A 17,652-nucleotide genomic window follows, 5' to 3' on the forward strand; every position below is an offset into this window, starting at 1 on the left:
GATACAACAGCTGAGAAGGAAGGTAGGTGAGCTCTCTGTTTACATCGCGACTGAATATGCACGACAATGGTTAAATGATTTGAAAGAGCTTGAATATCGGCTGAAGACATGTGTGTAGAAGGCGGGTGTCAAGAAAAGTTGACACCGTGGGGCTTTTCTAATTTAAAGTGCGGCAGTGTACAGAAATACTTGTTTATATTTCTAACATTATTGAACATGACGCTGGTTCACTCTCGACAATGACGATGCTGACAAAATGAGAACAAAACAATCAGACATGTAAATAAACCTGTTTAGTCTAGAAGCGCATTCTTCCTGACAATCTTGTTTGTCTAAATATTGTCTCCCGACATTACCCCAGACCCGTGATTAGTTAATCTGGAAAATTGTCAATCCGTACGATTTCTGTGTATAATAAAAATAACAATAAGAACAATAACAACAACAACAACAACAACAACAACAATAATAATAATAATAATAATTGTACGATTCCGACCATATAAGCTTATGTTTTTCCTTATCAAATTGTGATACAGGTTTTCGCCAAAGATGGGCGTATCATAAAGTCAGTGAAATCTAGAATCCGACCATGTCGTCATTGATACGCCAGCTACATTCCATATACTTCGTGATAGCAAACTTCTATTAAATGAAAAAAATGTTTTATATCAACATTTTTTTTAACAAGTCATATTATTTATTTATCGCCGCATTCGTGTTGTGCGATAACCTTTGATCTTATACAAGTTCTATGACGCATATTAATATAATAATTGGATATCATAAGTATCGATTATCTTAATGAGATGGCAAATGTGGAACATGTTTTATAACCCTGTAATTGCTATAGTGTTTCACTGCGTCAGGTCAACGAGGTTTGTGCTGACTCAGATATATATATTCAGTACTTAGCACAACACAACAACACAACAACACGAGCGTGTCACGAATCAGACATATATTGTTTCAGGCCATGGTGTTCCCGATGCGTGATAGCCTACGGCAGTTTGGTTACGGGCCACTAATGGCGACGTATAACCTATACGTATAAACAGGTCAACTGTAGAAGTATGATGATGAATTGCCCTATCTTTCATAGTCAAGTATCATATCAACACCATACAAGGGTTTAGCAAGCTGTAATTATATCTTTGTTGTCGAAATAAAGACAGAGTTACATATCTTTCTATAATACCAAAGTTCTGTTGGTAGAGAGAATAAAACAGATGAAATGAAATTATTGTACAGCGTAGTGTTCCTTTAATTAGTAGTCATACTGGAATAGTTGTAGTAGTTGTAGAAGTAGTGGTAGTAGTAGCTGTAGTAGTAGTGGCGGTAGCTGTTGTAGTAATTGTATTAATAGTAGTAGTATTAGTGGGACCTGTGAAGACCCGGTTGGAAGAGGTCTTCAGCAACCCATGTTTGTCAGAAGAGGCGACTATGCTTGTCGTAAGAGGCGACTAACGGGATCGGGTGGTCAGACTCGCTGACTTGGTTGATTCATGTCATCGTATCCCAATTTCGTGGATCGATGCTTATGATTATCAATCACTTGATTATCTGGTCCAGACTCTATTTTTCACGTTCCACTGCATATAGATGGAATATTGCGGCGTTAAACAACAAACCAAACCAAAACATTATTAGTGGTTGTGGTAGTAGGAGTAATAGCTGTAGTATTAGTATTAGTGCTAGTAGCAGTAGTAGTGGTAGTAGCAGAAGTATGTGTAGTATATGTTGTAGTAGTAGCAGTATTTGTAGTTGATGTTGTAGTAGTAGTGGTAGTAGCAGTAGTATTAGTGGTGGTAGCAGTATTTGTAGGAGCTGTTGTGGTGGTAGTAGCAGTATTTGTCGTTGATGTTATGGTATAAGCAGTCGAAGTAGTGGTAGTAGCAGTAGTTGCAATAGCTATAATAGCAGTGACAGTCGGACTGAGTGCGTATTTGTACCTCATGGTTTGTTGATTGGTAGATATAAAATATTTATGGCAATTTGATCCATATAAAAGCTATCAGCGCCCCAAGAGTTACCTCCCTTCCCATATTGATTTTCCTAATTTTTTAAAATTTAAATTTCTAACGGGTGGAATTATTTAAGAAATCGTTATTCCACACATGTGAAACGTTGGGGTCCGTAAGCCAAGCAGTACGAGAACGAGTTTAAACATAACGTAATCGATAGGATTTAACATATGTATGAAGCATTAATCACACGTACTCAATAGGCTACAGCACCTGTACATAGGCATGGTCAATAAAACCAATACGATCTGAATGATACAGTATGTTTCTGGATGTGCAGACGCAGGCACGGTACACGGCAACATGCAGGACCGTCACAATACACTATTAGGCCTGTGGTCGTTGATTATTACATGTTAACCTACCCGTGAAGATCCGGGGTAGAACAGGTCTTCAGCTGTCCATGCTTGCCGGAAAAGGCGACTATGGATAAAGAGGCGACTAACGGGATCGGGTCGTCAGACTCGTCGACTTGGTTGATACATGTCATCGTGTCCCAATTGCGTAGATCGATGCTTATGGTGTCAATCACTGGATTGTCTGGTCCATTCTCGATTATATCATATAAAACATGAGGTCATCAAGTTGCGAGAGCGTGTTCGAATCTCCAGAAATGCCGTCTTGACAGAACAATGTTTTATCGTGATATAAACCATGCTTCGTTCTTCGTTATTATTTGCGATTTATCACGTAGAGCTATCTTATAAACATGGGTAAAGCATAATCGTATACGTAACGCTATAAAACTACCGCTAATGAATTGTGTGATTGGCGTCTAACGTGCATAGTAGAACTTGCATGGGAGTACAAGAAACGGATGATATCCAGATATCCATCCTTCTCTCGTGATGAGTGAGTGAGTGAGTTGGGTTTAACGCCGCTTTTAACAGTATTCCAGTTATATCACGGCATGTTAGCTTAATGTGGGAGGAAAGCCCGAAGTGATGCAGGTCTCAGACGTTTACCACTTCGTTGAAACCCACGAGCACGGGTATGGTGCTGACAAACCTAGAAGCATAATCGGGCAAACCCGGATTCGAACCCACAATCATAGGTTCCTGGCGCGGCCAAGGGACGCAACTCTGCACAGCGAATCGCGGCGACTTAGACGACTGGGCCACCCGTGCCCTCCTCGTGATGAAAGATAACGACGAGCAAGCATGATAAATTTGGAACTGGATCCCGTCCGAAGTGGTCAGTGTCCAGCTCTTATCAGTGTTCATGAAAACTGTGCGTGTAATGGACGACCGGACCGGGCGTGACCACAGCTGATAACGGTCAAGAAATCGATGGTTTGTCCACTAATGTAATGTACACATGGCGGATATTCCAATCACTCATAACCCCGCGTGTGTGTGGTCACCTGGACACCGGGCTGGACTTGCCGGACAACGGGGGTCACCCACACACAGGTAGGTCGTGCTGGGATTCTACACGAAGACACGTGTACAGTTTGGCTGGGTACACTGCAGGGGACAGGATTCTCATATTTCTGTAGCCAGGTGAGTTTACGGTACTCCACTGTCAGTTATATTCCAGGCGGTTTTGGCAAATTTCCAGCAGTATCAAATCGAGGGACAACAATGTGGGGAATCGAACCTGGGCCTTCGGTGTGACGAGCGAACGCTTTTATCACAAGACTACCCAAACGCCCCGTTGACGAGGATGACTAAAATGAGATTGATATTTCTTAATGTATGTCATCCATTTAAAGGAAAATCCTCCCAATGCCACCTGGCTAATTTCACGACATCTAACACCGACGCTGAGATACAGTTGCTCCCACTATCAAACACTGATTTTCCAGTGCAAGGCCCAGTATCACTGTGTCGTCCATAAGTGTCTTTAGGTACTTTTAAATACATTGTTTCTATCCAAACTGGAGATATCTCCACGGGAGAGTCTTGGAGACATGGCTACAAATATATTGTACCAAAATGTTTTGCAGACCATTGTGACGTTATTACCATGACGTCACAATCGAATTTAATCACTAATCTATCTGCTACTGAAGCTGGATAACGGTACTCTTTACAATCAAGACACTGGTTACTTCTCTTAACAAACTAATAAAGTAGGAACAATGATGTTGGATGAAAAATATAACGTCACCTTGTGTCTTTTGATATAAAAAATATCAACGCTCGCCGAAAAAATGCTAAAAATCCTCGGTACGTTTCGGAGTATTAAACCTTTATTGACGACAGTGATATATTTGATATTAAATCCTGAGAAGGAAATTGTGTTTTGAAGTCACACACACACGCACACACGCACGCACGGACGACCGCGGGCAACTGGGAATAGTCTGTTTTTTTATCTTTAGGTAGTATATATATATACAGTTTATGTTAACTGGTATTCTAGTGTCCTAGTATCTGTAGGTGCGTGTTACAGACCGCTACTTGTACTTTGTCCATGTTGGACACTCACGCCCGACGAGACCCAGGTGTTCTATACCACAACAAACACCTGCATCAAACACCGTTATCGTGTACTCTGACCACACTGAACACATTCTTCACCAAAGGTTTGTTCCCACCCAGGTACGTGGGGACAGGTCATGAGTAAGGGTCGGGGGTCAGGTTCGTGAGAGGGTGCTGGTAGGGGGTGAGGACATCGCGTGGGCGGTAAGGAGGTATATAATACCTTCCCCGGACGCCCTCGCTATTGTTTCCTGTTCATCGATTGGAGTTTGACAGGGAGGAGCTCTCTGTGGTATGTTATTTATGCTATCAGGTGACGTTCTACTGTAAACGATATCATATTAGAATTGCAAGCTTATGACAATTTTATGTATATCCCACATTCTTGTATATTATTTACACAGTGTTTGCCTTGGTTTACGGACTTAAAATATCGCAAATGTGGAATATAATATAAAAATAACGGATTTATTTTCTTACTGTCGAGTGTAACTATTTTTTGTTATGCAAAAACTGCAACGTATTCAGATAAGGCGCGAAACAGTTGTCGGCGAGGAACACCTCACCCCACGTTTATTGTTTCCAGTATTACATAGTTGTCAGGACGTCAATGTACATGATATAATCTGAATAAAATCAGATAATTTAATCCGACTCAATACCCTTCCTCGGAGGTCGCATCAGCTGATATAAATGCCAGGGTGGTGGGGAAACCTGGTGGTTGAAGCGTTCGTACGAATTGTATTAAGCAGATTGGTGGTGCTATGGGTAAAAGCAGGAAGAAACGATTTGATTTTATTCCTGAAAAGAGTTCCGCGAAACAAGCAGTGAAAAGAGGCACTATAATGTAGCCCATTGTTCTGTTACAGGTTTTAACTTTTGTCCGATCTCTGACCTTTAAAAAAAATATTGATTCATTTGAGTATCCACATATTTACGATGAAGCTTCAGGGACTATCAAATGACCGCTTGCCTTGCATCTGTCTCGTCCAAGACGCACGCTTACGTAATGTTGAGCGCATATATAAGTCATTTAAAATGACAATATCATAATATTTATATTAAAAGTTACTCAAGAATAACAGATATCTTAGGAACTATATATTTGAGATATTTTAGAATATCATTTAACAAATTCCTGAAATATCACAGTTTTTACGTGTACATAGTATCAATTTTAAGTGTTTTTTTTAGAACGAGCTTAATTCATAAACTTAATCCTCTTAACCATCTTGACAGGTGACCTTTGCTTTTGTAGACACTTGCGTTTGTGTACCTATTGCTGTTTATTAAACGCCGATGGAAAATTATTAAATTAGTCCCTATACAATCCCCCTAACAATATCACTAATGAAATAGTGTAACATATTAACATGAATACTGTAAATAATCACGTCACTCGATAAGTTTACCTGCGCGATTGTCTTCCTGTAACGCGAGATCACGTGACTGTCAGTACGCTGGGGCGGTGGAGCGTGTATCACATATATATTTCCAGAGGAGACTGGGTGGAGGGTTGTTGACTAGCTGTCTTCTCTATTGCTAGGTAAGTCACTAAGAACAGTTTGAACAAGTAATATATACCTAAGCCATATCGTGTGTTAAAAACAAAAGCTATACTTATTTCCAGCTTGATATTGAGCTATTATTATATTCGTGTTATCTTGGACTCTATCTGGCCGTGCTGTGTTCCGCACACTGACAGCGCTGATATAACTGACGGAAAAAAATAAGGTAAGAATAAGCATTGAAGAAGAAAGTTCACCAAGTTCAAATATAAACGGGGGCGGTTGGGCAGCCTAGCTGATAAAGCCTTTGCTCGTCACGCCGAAGACCGGGGTTCCCAATATGGGTGCGATGTGTAAAACCCAATTCTGGTGCCACCCGCCGTGATATTACACTATTGCTAAAACGGCGTAAAATCATACTCACTCAATCAAATATAAATGCTTCAAAATGGGAAGCCCAGTGGTTAAAGATTCCACTCGTGACGCCAAACAACCAGGTTTGATTCCCAAAGTGTACTAGGTGTGTCCCACAGCGACTAACTCGAAACATGTAAGACAAAGACTTAATGGCGTATCACGATGTTTCAAATCCACAATTATCCAGTGTATTACATCTCCATTCTGTTGTAATTTATAAAGTTTCGTTTTGAGACGGATTCCAACGGCGCGACGCTAAATATAGACCTCCAATCAGATCACTCTCATGACCGAGAGAAGTTTGCGATAGAGGAGTGAGTGAGTGAGTGAGTTTGGTTTTACGCCGCTTTTAGCAATTTTCCAGCAATATCACGGCGGGGGACACCAGAAATGGGTTTCACACATTGTACCCATGTCGGGAATCGAGCCCGGGTCTTCGGCGTGACGAGCGAACGCTTTAACCACTAGGCTACCCGACCGCCCCTTGCGATAGAGGAGAGGTTGAGGCGGTGACGTCATTTCCGCACGAAATTATGTTGGCGAATGGCTCCAGGGTATTTATGAGGATTTATGATGAATGGAGGATGACTATTATTCCAAATTGATGCCTCTCCTTTCGGATGTCCCGGTCTGTTGAGTACATTAGTGTTAAAGCGTTCGCTCGTCACGCCGAAGGCCCGGGTTCGATTCCCCAAATGGGTTCAATGGAGGAAGTCCGTTTCTGGTGTCACCTGCCATGATATTGCTGAAATATCGCTAAAAGCGTCATAAAACCATACTCACATACTTGTTCGGATGTCCCCTTATTTCATTCTGTGCCACACAGAAATGGCGTTCAAGTAAACAACTTTCAGAGGATGACAATTATAGCATTGCAAATAAACGAGCACAAATATATTTTTATATTACAAAGAGTAATAATTGTGTTTGTTAAGGGAAACATCTGTCGGTGGTCTGGTTGATACAAGGCCAGGCTTTTAATAGTGATATTGATATTGGGTGACAGGTGCGACCAGGAACACCTTGCCAAACGTAGAAGGTGCTCCAGACAATCACAGTTGACACGACATAACTGTGTATGATATATAGGGGAATGTTGGGTAGCCCAGTGGTAGGAACATTCTCCCGTTACGTCGAAAACCCGTGTTCGAATCCCAACGTTCATTTGTATGAAGCCCATTGCTGGTGACATGACATCCCTCACTGTTCATGATGAATGTGGCGTCATACCTATCACTGTTCATGATGAATGTGGCGTCACATCCCTCACTGTTCATGATGAATGTAGCGTCACACCCCTCACTGTTCATGATGAATGTGGTGTCACACCCTTCACTGTTCATGATGAATGTGGCATCACACCCCTCACTGTTCATGATAAATGTAGCGTCACACCCCTCACTGTTCATGGTGAATGTGGCATCACATCCCTCACTGTTCATGATAAATGCAGCGTCACACCCCTCACTGTTCATGATGAATGTGGCATCACATCCCTCACTGTTCATGATAAATGTAGCGTCACACCCCTCACTGTTCATGGTGAATGTGACCTCAAACGTTTCACTGCTCGTGTTGAATACGGCATCATACCTATCATTGTTCATGCTGAATTTGGGGCGGTCGGGTAGCCTAGTGGTTAAAGCGTTCGCGCGCCACGCCGAAGATTTGGATTCGATTCCCGACATGGGTACAATGTGTGAAGCCCATTTCTTGCGTCCTCCGCCCTGATATTGCTGAAATATTGCTAAAAGCGGCGTTAAACCATACTCACTCACTCATGCTGAATTTAGAGTAAAACCATGCTCTGTTCATGATATCCGGGAAAGATTAATCAGTCCATGTACAAACGTCAGAAAGAAGCCCACGTATATCCAGAGGTGTGGGATCCCAAGGAGTGTGTTTACGTTGTTCCGCCTTATCAATGTCGATCAGGACACATAAACGTTTCAATATACACGATCACGCCTTTGAAACAATCGGTGGTTCGTTTGACTGAAAAAAAATATAGTCCAGGTCGATTACCGTGTTCGTTCATGTCAAGGTGATCATTGCCTGTACACAGAAATATGTATCAGTGACAGAACTGACTGGAGTATACACGTTGAGACATGAACATACATGTGCCATAAACAGTATCCTTTCGCGTGTTGCTTTGGTGTAATACAGTTGTGACAAGCCGTTTTCAATATTCTGTACCGTACATACTTGACTAATATTATTATAAGGAATTATATATCCTCGCTGGGGGCATTTGGAAATACTATAGCTGCTCTTATTTTACATAATGTGTTACCGTATTCGACGTAAGACACTCTTATTAGAATGTTAATTTGTCGAAAAAAACAGAGTTGAAAGATATATTTCGTGGTTTATGCTGAGAGCCTGTGATGTTTATATACGAGAGATATATATTTCCAGAATTTAATTGCCCATAATTAAGGGTGCATATAACAGACGAGTGCATATTATACGCGAATGAATAAGTCTTGTGTACATTGATCAATCGGAAAGAGTGATAATTGGGATTGTTCACGAGCCAATATAATAGCAAATATCGCCGTGGGCACTTATTGGAGCGGGGCGCTTATTACGTCGAATACGGTAATTGTCCTGAAGGTGTAAAACTGTCTATGTAGAATATGATATATTTGTGTTTTAAATATTGTAACCTACAGTGTTATTTATATAAGATACACACAAGCCGCCAGGGCAGTAGCTCTTGAGACCTCGAGACACGGTTGTGGCAAAGTATTCCTTGACTTCATAACAGCGGATTTATGGTTTGTAGATTCATTTAACTAAAAAATAGACTAGAAATGCCTAGATGACCCATCAATAACTTTGCGGAGACCAATATTTAAAAAACAAGACTGAGTTGTTTGGATCGTTCGATTTATGTTGAAAATTAAATGCTGATTCTATTTAAAGCGCGGGTTGTTTACTAATTTATAATGCCGTCGTCTAGATAAGTTTCTGCGAGACTAAATACATTTAAAATCGAAAAGAAACATTTCCATATTTCCATTTCCTCATCTCACCTTAATTGAGATGCCCCAAAATTGATTCGATAGGCAACCATCAATAACCACTGAAGGTATGGCGGTATGACGGTATGAATGAAGATATGACAGTATGAAGGTAGATGTGACAGTATGAAGGAAGATATGGCAGTATGAAGGTAGATATGACGGTATGAAGGTAGATATGACAGTATGAAGGAAGATATGACAGTATGAAGGTAGATATGACAGTATGAAGGTAGATATGACAGTATGAAGGTAGATATGACCGTATGAAGGTAGATATGACAGTATGAAGGTAGATATGACAGTATGAAGGTAGATATGACGGGATGAAGGAAGATATGACGGTATGAAGGTAGATATGACAGTATGAAGGAAGATATGACAGTATGAAGGTAGATATGACAGTATGAAGGTAGATATGACAGTATGAAGGTAGATATGACAGTATGAAGGTAGATATGACGGTATGAAGGTAGATATGACGGTATGAAGGAAGATATGACAGCATGAAGGTAGATATGACGGTATGAAGGTAGATATGACGGTATGAAGGTAGATATGACAGTATGAAGGTATATATGACGGTATGAAGATATGACGGAGTGAAGATATGGCTTCATCTTTTCAAAAGATCTGTACGCAGTTAAATCACAATACAGCACGTGTGGAATTCTTTTATACATTCTGGTGACTATCTGCGCATGCCCAAACCGACTCCACCAGTCATGTTACATACGTCTTCGGAACCATTAAAGGCTGAATGTTGGTCAGTACAAACCACACCATAAACTACTTTAAACATCATTGTCTTCTGTCACAGTTTTATGTGGATGTTGATATGAGTATTTATGAGTATTGTTATAAACCTGTTTGATTAACTCCTGGGAGAAGAACCCTAAGATATTTACAACGTATTGCAAATATCTTTCCGAATAATAATGTATGGCAGAGGTCACGCAAAATATATGAGCGTTGTTTTTGTGACACTTCATGTAAAGGTCGACACTTTCCTTAAACTTGGAATTAAATATAACGACGCGAGGACAGTTGTTCTTCTTCCGCCATGTTAGTTAACTTAAGAAGAAGACAAAAACAATGGTACGGTGCTGCGAAGCACTTTGACTTTGACAGGTTTGTCAATAAGGTTTTTTCTATATTTTTTGCAATACGTCAAAGAGATTACTAATTTAAGGAAGCCTTTAAGGGCCATTTGTTGTTTCTTTTTTTCTATTGAAATATCAAGATTCTAAGTTGAAAGTTTAAGATACTAAGTTGAAATTTCATGGTAATAAGTTGAAATTTCAACTTATCTTAAAATTTCAACTCATTAGCTTGAAATTTCAACTTATTAGCTTGAATTTTCAAGATACTATGTTGAAATTTCAAGATGCTATGACCGAACTTTGACCGACCAATGAAATGACAAACAAGATGTCGACATCAGCCAATCATAAAGCTGCTTTCGCGAACTTTACGGCTTGTTTCAATTCCAGGCTACAATCGAAAAATATTGATTCAAAATTTGAAAACTAAACAAAACAAATCATGGAATGTCTTACAGATGATTGTATGGGATTACTTCCCACTAGAAGTCTCTTCCGTTCAAAATCTATATCCCATTGATGTGAAAGTTATACGTACAGACCTAACTGTCGTCAGGAATACACCGTGTAAAGTTTTTCAAATTGCATGATAAGAAAACACATTCCGACTGTGACTGTCCCGATCCGGTAAACGACGCTCTGATTGGTCGGATGAAAGGTCGTGCTGAGGTGAGATCCGTGATGCTATGTCCTCAGATCTTTGTTTAGCGGTAGTGAGAGCTGAGTCTGTCTTACAGACCCTGATACAAATATATATCAAATACAGCCCATACAAGTCTATAATGTGTGAAGCCCATATCTGGTGTCCCCCGCCGTGATATTGCTGGAATATTGCTAAAAGCGACGTAAAACCATATTCACTTACTCACTATAATGTTTGGCAAGTCTAGATTACTTCAGTATCTGGAATGAAGAGAGTCACTGGGTTCCCTTTTATTATATTTTTATTAAGATAACTAAACAACTATTTTTTCTGTACGATATGTTCATTTCAGAGACTAGATGTTAGTCTAGTGAGAGCTAAGATCTGATTTTAATGAGATTGCATCACACCAAACCATAGCACAAGATTCACCCATCCCACCTCCCCCAAAGACAGGTCATGACACGCTAAATGGAAATACATGTACACTCTTAAATATTTATGACCTATCGAGCGCCTGTTTATTAAGTTACTGTCAGTATAAACACATTGTATCTTGGTGTCTCAAGTTCTATTGTTAGCTTAGCGTTTAACACTGTAATTCCCTGCCCCTATTGCTCCTCCCTAGAACAAACAGTCACCGCGGACCCAGCCCACGACATCAGGTCCAGTCGTACTTATTATACACCCTTACCGCCTCAGTGGTCTAGTGGATAGAGCGTTTGCTCAGAGAACGTAAGGTCGGTGGTTCGAACCTGTGGTTGCGTCAAACCAAAAGAGGTTACAAGATGGTACTTGTTGTTCACCTGCCTCGGCACTAAGGGGATGAGACAAGATTTGCTCGGTTCGGAGTCGGTATACTGTGTCTGAGTGGGGCATTCGTGTTAAACTGCAGCATGGTATCTCAATGTGCTACCACTATAAAACCGCATTAGTCCAGACGAGAGCACGCAGCCACACACATAGTGAAGTAAATCAATGACGTTAGACGCGACAATATACACACAGTGAGCCTTCATCATACCCAGTGCTATATTGTATTGCCTTTATCAAATGCATTGTTAACATGATTTCCTGCATAATCTTGATTCTTGAACTGAATCCTGTGAATAATGTTTCAAAACGATCCATTAAGTCACGTGATCCAAATGGGGGGTGGGTTTAGTCGCGGGCGGGTGTGTGTGTGGGCCGGTGGGGGTAGGGGGGGGGGGGGGTAGGTGCAGGGGTGTTGGGTGTTGGGTGGGCGTTTAGTTGAGGGCGGGTATGGTGGGTTGTTGGATGCAACCAGTCCTTTACAATTGCCTGCCATTACTCTGTCCAGATAGATTTTCACAGTTACATCCATGTCATCAATCGTACATGTAACAACGTTTTAGATTATTCACTCAGTGGCGGGTCCAGATGGGGTTCTGGGGCTGGCCAATACCCCATTTTAACATCTGATGACATTTTATATGCGCATTTCCAACCATGGTAGCATGTTGATTTGGTTTACATATGGTCTTTTTGAGTTTTGGGGTAGACACCCCCAACCCCCATCTCGCATTCGAATGTAGTTTGATAAGGTGGCTTTTTTAGCGTCGTATCATTCGAAAGGACTTAAAACGAGGCCCAGTGTATTTACCAAACAGATGGGAGTATAATAATCTGTATAATAGAGGATGGTTAAAATCGATGTTGAACGAATCACATCGAAGTCTGAAACACCATACAGTTGAGTTCCCGGCGAGTCTGGCCAGTATCAAATTAACCTGTTCTCGATCAAACGGTTTCATTGCAATAAAACGACCCAGCCGATTAGATTGTGTTACATCCAAATGAATATTTATAGTCCTACGCATATGATATGTTCATGTGTACAAGTGATTAGATTATTTGTGTATGTCTGACGATTCTTAAAATACCAGTGGGAATTTTATAGCGCATTCCAAAGAAACTTATTAACACGGGTTATTTACGACGAGGGACAAGGTCAGTATCGAAGAGGTTAAGTGTGTTTGCTTAGAGTGTGTTATCGGTGAATGGCTATCACACGTACAGAGACTGTTTTCAGTCTCCGTTGACCCGTGGTCATTGAAGCCATCCCAGTTCGAAATCTCAGTGTCGAATCTTGTTAGAGGGCTAGAGGGCTGAAACAAAATGCAACCTCCCCCCCACCCCACCCACACCCCACCCCCACCCCCACCCCCGTCCCTTCCATAACATGTTACACAGTTAAATGAACATTTGGGTTGAATACCGTATTAATTTTAATCATTTTTACATCTGATATGTGGCTACGTGTAGCCCAGTCGTCTAAGGCGACGCAATTTGCTGTACAGAATTGCAAAATCTGTGGTCGTGGGTTCGAATTCCATATTCGCCTTATTGTGTTTCTTGGTTCGTCAGCATATTGTTCTCGGTGGTTTCGCCAAAGTGGTAAACGTCCATGACTTGCATCAATTCGCGTGTTTCTCCCACATCAAGCTGTCATGTCGTGATAACACTCAAATACTGTTCGTAGTAGCATTAAACCCAACTCACTCAATTATATTTGATGCTGTGATTGTTCCATGAAGTGGTAACTTTGAACAGTCTTACATTTCGTCACACCTAGTTACATGGCATGGCATATAAAATTTATCTTGACGTGCACATTGCGATGCTATCATAACGGTCTTAATGCGGGCGTGCGGGGGTTCATGATTTCGCGTTAGCGCACACGCGTGTTTATTACAAATATCTATGTTATATTTTAAGACACAAGTGCAACTATACTTTCCTTATACTAAAGAAGACAGCTGTTTACCTTATGTCTTGCTGCAAAGAAAAGTTTTATCCTAACAAACGGAGTATGTGTCAATGTCGCTTCCCACAATAGAAAACACCAGGTGTCTCTTGATCATGTTTCTATTCAACAAAACGTATTTTCACAGAAAAACCTTTACTTTGCGTATACATGTTGATACCGATATAATAATATCGTAATATAGCAATCTGAAGAAGCTAAAGAGCACCCGACTATTTCATTGGTCAATAGTTAATCTGTCATGGTTTCTGGCGAATCCAAGGGACGCAACTCTGCACAGCGAATTGCTTCACCCTTTTGTTTAAAGAATATGTTGTTGTTCACAAGTTTCGGTATATAATAGCTTCGTATCCTTAACAACCTTTGAGTAGTATTGTCAGAAAGAAAGGACTTGAGTTGTATTGTTCGGCTGAAATCAATATCGCTGGAACGGATATTGTTTTTCAAAGGCTGCTATTTGATAGGTGGCATGTTGCAGATTGTTATACAGACAACAGTGCACATATGCATTCTTTCAATCGTGTCAATTTTAAAACAGACTTGTCCGTCTAGTTCTAACTGTCAGTTCCCGAGGATACATAATGGGCGCGTCCATTATGAGAAGGGGAGATCGGAAGATACCATTATTAACGAACTGTATAGCAGAAAATGTACTCAATAGAAATTCTCGCTGTATCATAGCTTAGAAATGATAGATTTGAGAGTATGATTATTTTGAAATATTGTTTTGTTGTGTTGTTTGTTTTGTGGATGTTTCACCCGATCCCCATTTGACTATGCTGTGTCGTCATGTAGCTTAACGGTGTCATAATATCAACCACTGGTTTACCTTACTCGATTATTTAAAGGCCGCCTGACCCGTGAAGATCCGGGTAGAGAAAAGGTCTTCAGCAACCCATGCTTGCCGTAATAAGCAAATATCCTTGACGTAAGAGGCGACTAAGGGGAGGTCAGACTCGCTGACTTGGTTGATGCATGTCGTGTCCCAATTGTCTGGATCGATGCTCATGATGTCAATCACTGGACTGTCTGGTCCAGACTCGATTATTTACAGACCGCCGTCATTAAACTGGAATATTGCCGGGTACGGCGTAAAACAACAAACAAACAAACAAATAAAGACCACCTTCGTATAGATGGAATAGGACCCGTGAAGATCCCGATCAGAATTTGCTTCATTCTAATATTTGTCGTAAGAAGTGACCAACAGGATCAGGTGGTCAGGCTCAATGACTTGGCTAATGCATATCATCGTGTCCCATTTGCAGATCGATGCTCACGATGTCAGCAATATTCCAACTGTTGTTTGTTGTGTAACGCCGCACTCAGCAATATTCTAGGTATATCACGGCGGTATGTCAAAATAGGAATCTGGACCAGACAATCCAATGATTGACATGCCTCCCGCGTGAACCCCCCACCCCCAAAATGTCTCTCCCACTCAGACCTTTGGGGGACCGTATCCATTTCTACTGCGACAAGTCTGACACAATAAATTATTTCGGAGTTTGATAGACAGCGCATCAATTAACCCACATGCATGTTATACGTTCTAAGTTCCATACAAAACATGATACATGGACAGTTTGGAGTGAGAATGAAGTATAAAGCGAAGTGAAGAACTGAGCGGGAAAAAAAGTGTTCACCCAGAGCGTGGAGGAGATATGCTTAAGGGAAGTAACTCGTCGTGTATTGTTGACTGAGCATTGTTGTTTAGCGGCAGGGTGCCCACATAGGAAGCGCCACAGCTTGTCATCTATCTTCTGTCGCAATCCGCCATTGACCTGAAAGTAATGGACTTGACCATGGCTTGTCTGTTGTTCGGCCGTTTGTCTGTTTGAAATGTCACCTGTGACAATTGAAGCTTTTTTGTCCTAAGAGTTCTCGTGATTAGTTGGATGTTGATAGTTACCTGAACTTGGGCCATCAATTAGTGGTAGTGGAAGTTGTAGTAGTAGTAGTAGTAGTAGTAGTAGTAGTAGTAGTAGCAGTGGAAGTAGTAGTAATAGTTGTAGAAGTAGCAGTAGTAGTAGTAGTAGTAGCAGTGGAAGTAGTAGTAATAGTTGTAGAAGTAGCAGCAGCAGCAGCAGCAGCAGCAGCAGCAGTAGTAGTAGTAGTAGTAGTAGTAGTAGTATAACAGGTGGTGAGGTGAGATGGGGCTAACGTCGCGTCCAAGATTATGGCACTTATATAGCGACGTGCACGTGTGTGGGTGTGTGTGTGTGTGTGTGTGAGAGTGTGTGTGTGTGAGTGTGTGTGAGTGTGTGTGTGTGTGTGTGTGTGTGTGTGTGTGTGTGTGTGTGTGTGAGATACCTCGCCACAGTTTAACATAAATACCCCACGCTGACACAGTATACTGACACAAAGCCGACTAGTCCTTGTTTAGACCCTTAATGCCGAGCGCCATCTTTTAACGTCTTTTGGTACGACGCGGCCGGTGATTTCCCCGGACTTTGCGCTCTCTTGGGCGGACGCTCTACCACTAGACCACGGAGGCGGTCAGTAGTGCAAGAAGTAGTAATAATTGTAGTAGTAGTAGTAGTAGTAGTAGTAGCAGTGGTTGGAGTAGTGGTAGTAGTAGTAGTAGTAGTAGTAGCAGTGGTTGTAGTAGTAGTAGTAGTAGTAGCAGTGTTTGTAGTAGTAGTAGTAGTAGCAGTGGTTGTAGTAGTAGTAGTAGTAGTAGTAGTAGTAGTAGTAGTAGTAGTAGTAGTAGTAGTAGTAGAAGAAGAAGATCCGGTGTAGAATAGGTCTTCAGCAACCCAGGCTTGCCGTAAAAGGCGACTATGCTTGTCGTAAGAGGCGACTAACGGGATCGGGTGGTCAGGCTCGCTGACCTGGTTGATGCATGTCATCAATCTCAATTGCGTGGATCGATGCTCCATTGCTGGTCCAGACTCGATTATTTACAGACCACCGTCATATAGCTTGAATATTGAGTGCGGCGTAAACAACAAACCCACCACCTCCACTAATTCGGCAGGGATCTACGCTCATGGATGTACCCTCAAAATCGGAGCTATATTCTGCCCCGACACACCCATTGGTCGTTAATGTGTGTGTGTGTGTGTGTGTGTGTGTGCGTGCGTCTCTGTGTGTGTGCGTCTCTGTGTGTATTCGTGTGTGTGTGTGTGCGCGCGTCTCTGTGTGCGTGCGTGTCCTCTCTGTGTTTGGATGTGTGTGTGCGTCTGTGTATGTATTCGTGTGTGTGTGCGTGCGTGCGTGCGTGTGCGTCTCTGTGTGTATCGATGTGTTTGTGTGTTTATGTTTGTGTGTGGATGTGTGTGAGTGTGTGTGCGTGCGTGTGCGTCTGCGTAACCGTGTGGGCGTCGCGTTTCACCGACACTTGATGTCCGATAGTACTTCGACATCCACTTGTATGTGACGTATGTAATGTGTTTGTGCGTACGTGCGTCTGCGTGTGATGTCCGATAGTAAAGCCGAACAGTACCTAACGACATTAATATCGTCATGGTGTTGTTGGTATCAGTAAACTGGCAGCATCTAGTCAGTAACAGCCCTAGGGAAGGCAGTATACATTGCTTAATGAAGTCAACCGACCTGCGTGCCGAACCGTCACCACGTAGGGAAAACAATCCCTGTCAAGCCAGTACACCTACCACTGAGCACACACCTGCCCTACAACCACCACCAGTGTTGACAAGCGTCCTTATACGACCGGCCGCCTTGTACCCACGCACATCAAACCTGCTCACA

General features: G+C 41.7%; 1 protein-coding gene across 2 annotated transcripts in view; it reads left to right on the top strand.

The window, feature by feature from the left end:
- Positions 1-17,652, top strand: part of LOC139459728 (uncharacterized) — a 44,514-nt gene continuing 26,862 nt past the window's right edge. The window contains exon 1 of one of the 2 annotated variants that reach the window (XM_071241374.1): positions 1-22. The gene's annotated coding sequence lies outside the window, so the exon portion shown is untranslated. Of the gene's footprint in view, positions 23-5,973; positions 5,997-17,652 lie in introns of those variants that run through there. The other variant, XM_071241375.1, reaches the window with a different exon arrangement.

The sequence above is a fragment of the Haliotis cracherodii genome, unplaced genomic scaffold (assembly GCF_022045235.1).
Source record: "Haliotis cracherodii isolate W230 unplaced genomic scaffold, xgHalCrac1.p SCAF_13, whole genome shotgun sequence".
Classification (NCBI taxonomy): domain Eukaryota; kingdom Metazoa; phylum Mollusca; class Gastropoda; order Lepetellida; family Haliotidae; genus Haliotis; species Haliotis cracherodii.